We start from the raw sequence: 11,761 nt of genomic DNA on the forward strand, positions 1-11,761 counted from the left end.
CAGGGTTAGCAGTTCTAGCTTTTCTTAAGATTTCAATTAGGTCATCCATGAATCTAGTAATGATTTACATTAAGTATACAACCATTGCATCATTCTGAAATTTTATTACCATAGAAGGATTTAGGCAACCACTAGTAACTAATTATCAATATTCAACTCGGATTTCTGGGGAGGTAAGTTTGGATATTATTCAAAATCAAATTAATGATCTTTGAACTACATATCTACTAACTTTTTCTCCACCCCTATCAGTTCGCAAGATCTTTAACCACTTACCATTGCTAGAAATTCATGAAATTTTTCAAACATTTCAAATTTCTTTTGCGTAAGGTAAAATCTAGAGTGATCGTTTTAAGAATACAACGAAAACTCATATCCACCCCTGAATGTACATCCATCTGCCAATGAGATGATTATACTTTCAGTAGATATAGGCATATTAACTCTTTGCAGAGAATGATCTTGTCAAAACCACTATGAACAAGATACAAATGCCATAGATTTATAATATGTGGTTATATCTTTTGATGACTTAAGTTTAATTATAGCAAAGAGTTCTTAGAATAGTGCAAGTGGATTCTGGTCACAGAATACTAAACTCATACAGTTTAAATCCATTGAAAGAAAAAGATTATGAAACACTTGTGAAAGTGTAACTGTATTATGAGTAATTCTTTCTTGTACCACCACTACTAATCTAACTCTAAGTTGATTTGCCAATACAAGTAGGAGATATCTAAGATTGAGGATTTATATCATTTTGGGATAGAATTCCGGGAATATAATCATATGCGTCATCTAATTTCTTAAGAGAAAATAAGACTTTATATGATTTATAGACCATTCATCCAATGATATGTTATTAAGCTGATTCGAAATGAATAAGCTAAGAGGAATTAGGATAATTTCGTTTTAAATAAGAATCCAACGATGCTCCGATTAGCGAGAGTCAAAGTAATCTTATTTATACAATCTTCTTGTTTCATATTGTAAAACACTAGTCTAAGGTGTCATCAATTGATGAACAGCTAGATGTTGCATATACAATATTTATCTTTCGAGATCTAACACTATTATGTTAGTCTAATGGTGAAAATCCATTAGGGATTTATCTCATTAGAAAAACAAATCAAGTTAGACCAACAATGAAGATTCGAAATTAAACTACAATTTAATAACAGAAAATAACATGGTTCAATACAAATTCATACACAATTCAGAAATTATGAAGCACATAGCAAGTAGGAATGACAAGTGAAAATACTAAAACATATAATCCTAAATAATTTCCAAGGTTTTCAACAAACTGATATCAGTGTCCCGTTTAGGCGAGAGTCAAAGCTATCATTCATTGAATAGAGTTGTCAGCTCATCTAAAATGTCAAACATTCTAGCAACCTTTTATTCGATCAAGATGTGAATCTGCGTTGTCCCGTTTAGGCGAGAGTCAAGGCTATTCTATCTTATGAGCTTCCACCATTGTTTCATATTCTTGCAAGTCTTATACAGTCACCACCATTAGGGTGAGCATAAACTATATAAAAAACTTACAAGATTACTTATCTTTCGAGATTAAACGGTGCTAACTTGCTAATGAACGTTCCTCCATTAGGGAGGATTACTCACTAAAACAATAGCTATGTAAAACCAACAATGGAGATCGAATATCCTTATAATAAAAAAGCTCATTATTTAATGAAGGGTTGTATTTTCTTCTAATATTTATTTTAATCCATTTATTTTAAATATATATATTTATTTAATTAAAATTTCCAATTTAGAATAAAAAAATTCCAAATATAAATTTTAATTTAATATTTATAAATTATACTTAGATGGATAAATAACGTGAATTATTTCCATCTTAGTAATAATTTCCATAAATATTTAGAAAATTATTCAATTTAAGTTGTTTCAAAATTAATTTGAATTAATTTACAACTCAAATTTAATTTTCTATGAATATATATTGCATTTTCGAAAATGCTTTAAAATAAAATAAAAATAAATCTTGGAAAATTACTCTAATTTTATGTTGGCCCAAAATTAATAAAAATTAATTTTCAACAAAAAATATAATTTCCCTATTTAATTAAATATCTAGAGAAAAATTTCAAATATTTAAGTATCATGATTAAAAATCAACTTAAATATTAATTTTCTATTTAATTAAATACACTAGAAAAATACTTCAAGCAAAACAGATAATATCTATCTAGACTTTCATTGACTAATTAATCCAATTTCTAATTATAATATATTTTAGTTCATTTATTTTAATTAACCATTAAATGAAAAAGTCACTGATTTAAGTTGGTCCAAAATTAAATAAATAATTTTCAACTTTAATCTATTTTTCAAATAAAATTCGAAATTTCTGCATTAAAGAAATGCAATTTCAAAATTTTGGGAAATGATTAATAAAATAAAATAAAATATATTTTGAAAATTATTCAAACTTAAGTTATTTTGAAATAAGATTTCAAACTTAAAATAATTTTCAACTTTAATTAAATAACATGAAAATAACAATATCAAAGTATCATGATGAAAATCAACTTAATTATTGAAATTTTCAATTTAATTAAATGTATTAAATTCAAGAAATAAATAATTGAGTAAAGAGGAAACTTAATTATTAATTCTAGTTTAATACTAGGAAAATATACTAAACTTAGATTGTACCAAAATTAATTAGGAAACAATTAATTTCACAATCTATGATATTTTCCTATTTAATTTTAGAAATAATAACTAGTACTAGAAATAACTATCTAGAATATATCATTGACTAAGTGTTTTTCTAAAATTAACTTTAAAATATTACATGAAAAATAAATTTCATATATTGTAAAAGTTAATTATGTTGCTAATTCAATTTTAATTAGGTTAGACTAATATAATTAACCTAATACAATTATTTAAATAAGGCAAATGGGCCTTCACAATTGGGGTAGTTCATGTGAGGGGGAGCTGGGTTCAGTATGTCGTACCCACTTCTATGGCCCCCAACTCTCACACAAGGCCCAAAAGAGAGGAATTTAACCTTTAAATAAACAATTGTTATTCATTGAATAAGCCCAAATCTAATTGGGCCTAAATAAATTTCCTTATGTCAAAATTTATTTTAGCAACCTAGTCCATTTACTTAGTAAAAACTTAAATGGGCTTCCTATATGTATCTAAGCCCAAAAGCAAACATATAGGCTCACACAGGTCAAATGATTTGGATGGACCCTATCATGTTACTAGGTTTACACAGATGAAAGAAGTACAAAATTTACTTGTTACAAATTATTTATAAGATCTATCGTCAATTGGACTATGATTAAAATCAGATCATTGGATCATGATCTGTCAACAAGTTAATCATAGCAATTTAGATCAGATAAATAATAGGTTTGTAAAAAAGTTTTGAATAAACAATATTAATAAACAAACATTGTCCATGTAACAGATGTGAATTAAGATATTAATATAATTAAATTATTATTCTTAAAATAACCAAATAAAGGAAACTAATTTTAAAATATCTAGGTTTATTTGAATCAAATAAATTAAATATCTAATAAGATCAATGATTTAAAAGGAAAAAATGTTCAATATAACTTTCAGATCTTATAATTTAATAAAATAAACCAATTTTAAAATAGATTTGGTTAGATAATTATTATTTTAGGAATAAAATAATAAATGAATAATAATTACCATAATTATATGTCAAAATATCTCAAATTAAGCAACATTCAAATCTCTACAAAAATGTCTATGTTATTTAAATATTTAAGATATGATTTATAAATTTCTAATAAGGAAAAAATGATATATATAGAAAAAATATCATTTTTAAACTTATAATTTATAAATAATTAAATATTTAACAAAATAAAAAATTTTTGAATTTGAAAACATTATGGTAAGTATATCTATAAAAGTATCTATGTTAATTTTAAATTTATTAATTATTTAATTTGTCATATAAGATAATTTTAATATAATATTTTAAATAAAAAGACAAAGTTATCTTTTAATTTAAAATATCTTAAATATCAAAATATCTAATCTTATAATTAAATAATAAATAAATATTAAAGAACTTAACAAATTTTTAAATCTCACCATAATAGGAAATATTTAAAATTGGAAACAATCCAAAATAGAAATATTTAAAAATTGGAAAAATTCCAAATTGAAAATATTTAAAATTGGAAACATTTCAATTTAGAAATATTTAAAATTGGAAAAATAAATTTTGGGAAACAATCCCATGAAAAAATTGGATTTTTGGGGAAAAACCCCAAAAATCGCAACTTTTGGGAAACTGCTGCCCAGGAGGCTGCATGCAACAGCCCAGGAGGCTGCCAGCAGCCCCTTACGCGCGCGGAGGAGGGGCTCACGCCGAGGATCTTCGGCGCCTGCAGCATGCCTGACCGAGAAAACTCGGTCAGCTACAGGGTGCGCACGGGCGGAGGTGCAGGGTGCACACGGGCTGGATGCACAGCCCACGCGTGCGATTGAGCACCCATGCATACCCGAAATTCGATTTTTCCAAAAATCATAACTTTTTCGTTTTTAATCGGAATCGAGTTCCGTAAAAACAAAAAATCGCTCAATTTTCACAAGGAATCCAAATAAAATATTTTCAAAAATTGAAAAGATATATTTCATGGAAAAATTTCGTACAACATCAACATTCATCAAACAACACATAAACCAACATGAAACCATCCAAATCAACACAGAAACATGCAAATCATCGTTTTAATTCATATTAGATGAAAGTAAAGCATTACCATGGCTCTGGTACCAGTTGTTGGAAATTATTTTACCAGGATCTAGATTTACTAACAAGTATGTTGGATTAACAACCTAATATGAATTCTAAAACAATGAAAATAAACACATATAAAGTTAGAAAACCTTACAGTGGGTGCAGCGGAATAATATGACTCCTTCCGTTCAAATCTCTAGCCCTTGATTCCTTTCTGTAGCAGAGCATCACTAAGATCTGAACCTGGATCTTCTTTTCTCCTTCTTTGATGCAGAAATTCCATAGTCTTACATACTATGATTGAGATACCACTTGATGTGTGTGGGCACTACTCATCTCACAAGGATTTCGAAATTTTCTCTCTTTTTCTCTCTTGAATTTCGTGGCTTATTGCTTACAAAGACATGCAAGAGAAGAGAATAAGGGCTGCTATATATAGGGAAAAGGGAGAGCACAACTTTCTAAATAAACAGTTTCCTGTTTTACTGTGTAATTGATTAACTGCCTTATTTAGTGTGATCCACCACTTTCCTATTATTCCTAGGCTTTGATTAGCAATTACATGGCAATTAAAAATGAAAATAATAATTGGGAAAATCACAAAGAGGTGGCCGGCCATAGGGTGATATGGGCCTCACTTGGATTTTGCAGTTTCCTCAATTTTATTTCTATTTCTCCAAAAATGCCGTTTTTCCAATTCTAATCATTTTGTTGTCGAGTGAATTTCGCAACACCAAAATGTATTATTTAATTAATATAAAAAGAGAATTTTCAGGGAAGTGACAAGTGCGAGTATTCGACCTAGAATGGCGAGTACTCGACTGGGAATGCAAGAACAATCAACAAGGCTGGAAAAATATCAATAAGACAAAGAATTATAGTGGTTCAGTCAGATTGTGATCTGCTTAGTCCACTGTAGCAAAGGATTCGTAGGTGCCATTTTCATGGTGGATCTTTCCTTTATATACAAAGTAGGTATCCAATCGGTTACATAAGGATGACATTCATTGTTAATCCATTATTTACATATTGAATTGCAATAATTAAACCCAAACAACGTTAACATTAATAAATGAGTGACAGTTACTAAGTCCATCAACGTATGCGTCTTCCGCATCTGCGAGTTGACTGTTCATGTTCCGTTTGTTGAGCTCGCAAGGTTATTATCGCGTTAGGGACTTTCCGAGTCTTTAAGCAATCGCCTCTTGTAGACCTCGCATATCGAGCTGATAGAACCTAGACATGTGAGCCTATAGCGGTTTATCAAGGCTATTGGGTCGTTGGGACCAGATTCGCACCATAGAGAGTTGACCTCTATGCTTTTGCAGAAGTATAGAGGGGATACTCGCATATGTCCTGACACATGCGAGTTGGATCTACCCTGCATAATGCGAATTACGGTTACGTGATTCGACTTAGGTCGTACTCGCAGTATCTCGCTGGTTTTATCCTGGGCGAGGTCTAAACTTTGAGAAGTCTCTCACGGACATTTTAGCTTTCATTGGAAATCTGAATACACGTGTCCTTTAAATAGGAGTCTGGTCTCGAGTTTCTAGGTGAGAGAAATCTCACTATAACACATGCCCCTAGTTTCGCGACGTGACAGGAGCGGTCACTGAGGGAAACTATTACTCGAGAGACAGGTGAAAGGTTGTCACGAGGAGGTGACCTTTTGGTTGTCCCGTCGAGGGTCTCGAAAAATGACGGCTGTAATTATTACTTTTTATTACATTTATGGTGCCACGTCACAAAACTCCTCGGTTTTTGTGTTGGCGTGGCCATCGTTGGCCGTTAGATTGGGCGAGCTTAGGCATTCTGGCTGCCACGTGTCGTAATCCCAATTAATAAGGGATATGGGTATTTAAACCCTTTGATACGAATCAAAAACTCCCATTTTTCCCTCTTGCTCTTAACTTCCTCTTTCCCTCCATTACAGAAACTTCAAAAACCTATTTCCAGATTTTCTACCACTTTTTCTACAATATTCTCAATCTCAGAAGTGGTCGAGAGCAATCGCAGAAATCAGAACTAAAGGTTATTTTTCAAGTCATTGCATTTTCGTTTTCTGTTTGGAGAAAATATGCTTTACCTTCTGGGTTCGGGTATTTTAAAGGCTTTTTAGGAATGTATGCTTGTATGTGCTTATGAGGCTATGTGTTTTAGGTAAGAAAACTTGGGAAAATTCATAGAATATGACCTGTAAACTGACATAACCGCACACGACACATAGGCACTGTTTCACGTCTTGAATACTCGCGGATATCGGATGAACAACTTGAATATTCGCTGGTGTTCAGATGAACAACTTGAATACTCGCCTATTGCCAAGATTTACTTCCATTTGACTGTTAGCTAGATCTTTTAGGATTTTTATATGTCGCGGGCTGAGTTGCGAGAGTATTAATCGCTATTCCAAATGGTGGGTGTGTTACAGTATTCTAATGGCCATATATGCGGTGATATGCCCCTTGAGATAGTGTGATACACCTAGCCATTTGCGACATGCGTTAATATTCAAATGAGCGTACTCTTTGGTTGATAGGTAGTCTCGGAACGGTGGGGGTTTCCCAGTAACTTCAGGATTATGCTCAAAAATGCATACCCCTTGAGTCACTGGGAAACTCCCAGCCGTTTCTGGAGGTATACCGCTTGGCCAAGGATGCGTGAATTTCTTGCCCAAGATAGTTCTATCTCTTCTCGCATATTGAGGGGATGGTCAGTATTCGCAAGGAGGCTGACCATTCCGTCGAGTGCGACTTTATGATCTAATGCGGGTGAGATCACTTACTTTGCTTTTCACACATCCATCACGCTGAAAAGATCTTCTATCTTTCAGATGAGCGATTTGTCGGATAGCCAACAGCTCGGCTCCGGAGGCCGCGCATTTGACGGTGAAGCTGACCAGGAGGAGGACAGTTTTCTCCCCACTTCGCTCTCCGAAGAGGAGGCCGCTCCAATAGAGCTAGGTCTGATGTCTTCTGTGGACATCGAGAAGATGGTGCAAGAACTCGCAGAACCTGGGACTATCGATATTCGAGACAGCGAGTCCACGGTGTCGGCACGCGACTACCTTATACATTCGAGGCATGCTCCCGACATCAAGGTCGAGGAGATGGACGAGGAATGGACGACTCCAGTTCGCGAGTCAGGTGAGGAGATGGAGGCGGAAGGGAGTGGGACAGATTCGGTCGACGATTCCCAGCTGAACGAGCCCTTCGCGTGTGAGGATTTAATCTCGAGAGTTTCCAAATCAGACTTCACCACCTTTGTAAGGTTAAATTTGCTGCGACTCGCGTTTCAGCGTCCTAAGCCTTTTCAGAGAGCGCATCTTCCATTTACTAACCCGGCGATCATTCCCACAGAGGATGTGGTAGTCTCAATACCCATTCTTCGGTGTGGGGTATCGGTCCCCTTTCACCCCTTCATCGCAGCTATTCTCAGGCGATATGATGTATCGCCCTTTCAGCTAACCCCAAACAGCTACCACACTGCTCTAGCCTTCTATGCGATGTACATGGAGTATGTCCATAGGGCTCCCTCAGTAGAAGAATTCAGCTATTTCTACGACATAAAAAGCGTAGGTCTTCATAATGGCTTCTACTGCTTTAGCAAATGGGTGACTTCTGAAATCAATGGAGTTGAAGAAATGGTGTCGAACATGGGGGATTGGAAATCGAAGTGGTTTTATGTCTTTAAAGTTCCTGGGGTTAGGTCTGACTTTAATCGCAGACCTAGTATGTCGCGTATTTCTTGACTTAGACATTTTTTTTTGCATTACTTTTGAGATATTTTGCTTACTCGCTCTTTGTTGTTATCGCAGATAAACCAGTTCGACCGACCCTTGACGCGACTAGCAAGGAGACAGCTGAAATCCTCAGGAGCCTTCCAATACAAGATCGCGACTGGCGATTACTGTGTACAACTGCGAAGTTGCGAGAACATCAGCTGATTCCTGAGAACGCAAGTCTTCAAAGGGAGCCAGTATACAAAGAACCATCCGAGAGGCAGCAAGAGCGAATAGACAAGCGCCTTTCTAAGCAAACTCCTCGACAAATTTCAGGTAATTCATCTCTTGTTACAAACTGACGGGTAGGGTTTGACTTATACTTATCTTTCATTTATATTCGCAGATATGACTTTTCTGAAGTCTGCCCCTGTCCTGAAGATCAAACCAAAGGGTGGAACAACGACGACTTCGCCGGTTGTCGCCCAAAAGAGGAAGAGCGATGCGATGGCTACACTTGTCGCAGACTCTTCCAAGAAGCTGGCCAAGACCACACAGGATAAGGGGAAGAAAGTCGTAATTGATCCACCTGTTCGAGCTCGCAACTTCCTAGCCTTACAAGAGAAGTTCCTGGCTGAGATTCCTTATGAGGATCTTGTTACGCGATTTGCCGAGCTGGCCGCGCAGTCGATGACTCTGTTCATAAAAGCTGCTGCTACTCCTTCGAAGGAAGCCGACTCGCTGAAGAGGCAAAATGCTCAGTTTCAGGAGAACATAAAAAAGCAGAAGCAAGAAGTAGCGAGGAGGGAGAAGGAGCTCGAGGAACTCAGCAAGACCAAGGAGAAGGAGCTCAAAGAACTCAGCAAGGCGAAGGAACAGGCGGAGCTTGAGGTCAAGAAATCGCAGGCGACGATCGTGGAGATGGCCCGCGATTGGGAGACTGAGAAAGAGAATGGGAAGAAGCAGTATGATCAGGCAGTGTCCGATTATATCTATACCACTCTTTCCAAAGAACCAGACTTCGACTTTTCTCTTCTTGGAACAGAAGCCGCTGAGATGGCTGAGGCTTTTCGTGCCATGTCGCCTACTCAGACTCAAGGTGGGGGAGGGAACCTTCTTGATGAGGTCGAGGGTGCACAAGCTGAAGAAGTCGAGAACGAAGTCATCAACAAAGTCGCGGATGAGACTGCTCCGGATGAGACTACTCCTGCTGCTCCAGATGCTTAGTTATCCTCTAATTTATTTTGATTCTCTTCGTTTTTTTTATATGCGGTACAAGGGTACTCGCGCTTTTGTACTTGGACAAATTTCTTTTCATTTTGGACAAATTTATATCCTCACGGGGATAACTATCCTTTAACATTTACGCAGTACATGGGTACTCGCGTTTTTTATATATATATTTGCGACTTCAATTACAGCTTGGTGTAATAAGTAGGAATATTTACAAAGCTGGTAAAATTTTTGAAAATTTAACAAGTAATTTCATTCATATAATCAATAGTACATTCGGGCATATATACCCCCCTATACTTAGGATTTTTCCCTTTTGAATGAAAAATATCTAAGTATAAGTACAAGAGTGAACATAATCGAATAATGCGGGTACTATTGATAATAAAATTTCAAGCTCTCGCTATTCCATGCTCGTGGAATTGCAGTTCCATCGAGTGTTGCGAGTCGATATGTTGCATCACCAATTTTATCTGCGATGAGGTATGGTCCTTCCCAATTATCCCCGAAGACTCCATGCGACGGGTTTTTGGTGTTTGGCATTACTCTTCTAAGGACTAAGTCTCCTGCTCGCAGGACTTTTACTTTCACTTTGGAGTTAAAGTATCTTGCAGTTCGCTGTTGGTAAGCCGCATTTTTTAGGTGCGCTTTGTCACGCTTTTCCTCCAAAAGATCAAGGCAGAATAGCTGATTCTCGTTGTTCTGCGAGATGTTGAAAATATCCCTGCGTAGGGAACCTGCCCCAACTTCAACTGGCAACATGGCCTCGCACCCGTAAGAAAGTGAGAAGGGTGTTTCGCCAGTTGTAGATCGAGGGGTCATATTATAAGACCATAGGACTTGTGATAACTCGTCTGGCCAAGCCCCTTTGCGATCTTCTAGTTTCCCTTTTATGGTGTGTTTGATTATTTTATTAATGGCTTCAGTTTTTCCGTTACTCTGCGGGTAAGCAACTGCGGAAAAAACCTTTTTAATCCCCAAATCGTCGCATAGCTGTCGCATCTCTTTACAGTCAAACTGTTTTCCATTGTCTGAAATGAGTTTATGCGGAATGCCAAAACGACAAATGATGGAGGTATAGACAAACTCGCGCAATTTCGTTGCTGTGATAGTTGCAAGTTCTTTGGCTTCAGCCCACTTTGTGAAGTAATCAACTGCGTCTACAGCATATTTGACTCCGCCTTTTCCTTTGGGTAACTCGCCGATTAAATCGATTCCCCATATTGCAAAGGGCCATGGACTTGTGATAGAATGGAGGTTACTCGGAGGCTGGTGGGTGTAAGTGGCTATTCGCTGACATCTATCACACCTCTTTGCAAACGCGAGAGCATCTTGTCGCAATGTTGGCCAGTAATACCCTTGCCGCATAATTTTTAAAGCAAGGGAATTACCTCCGGTATGATTGCCACAAATCCCCTCGTGTACTTCACGAAGTATGTAACCACAGTCTTCTCCACTGATACATTTGAGAAGCGGTTGACTAAAACTTCTGCGATACAACCTTTGGTCATATATTACATAACGGGCTGCCCGCTGTCGCAATTTTCTCGCTTCTACCTTATCATCGGGTAAGAGCCCCTTCTCAAGATATGCGAGGATAGGAGTCATCCAGGTAATCTCCTGAACATCGTCTATCTCCATGATTGCTTCTCGATTTATGGTTTGGTGAGCCAGTACATCTACCGGAATTACATCAAGCAATTCGGCTTCTCTAGTTGAGGCCAAACGGGCCAATGCGTCTGCGTGGGCATTTTGAGCACGCGGTACTCGAGATACAACTACATTTTTGAACTTCTGCATTATTTCGCGAACGATGGCTAAGTACTTAACCAATCTTCCGCCTCTTTCTAGGTATTCCCCATTCACCTGGCATACCACGATTTGAGAGTCGCTAAAAGCCTGTAGATACTCGACTTTCATCTCGAGGGCTAGTTTCAATCCTGCGATTAAAGCCTCATACTCGGTTTCATTGTTAGATGCAGAAAATTCAAAACGTACAGCAGCGTGTACCTTGAAATTATTGGGACTGATTA

Source organism: Cannabis sativa, chromosome 6 (assembly GCF_029168945.1).
Source record: "Cannabis sativa cultivar Pink pepper isolate KNU-18-1 chromosome 6, ASM2916894v1, whole genome shotgun sequence".
NCBI lineage: Eukaryota > Viridiplantae > Streptophyta > Magnoliopsida > Rosales > Cannabaceae > Cannabis > Cannabis sativa.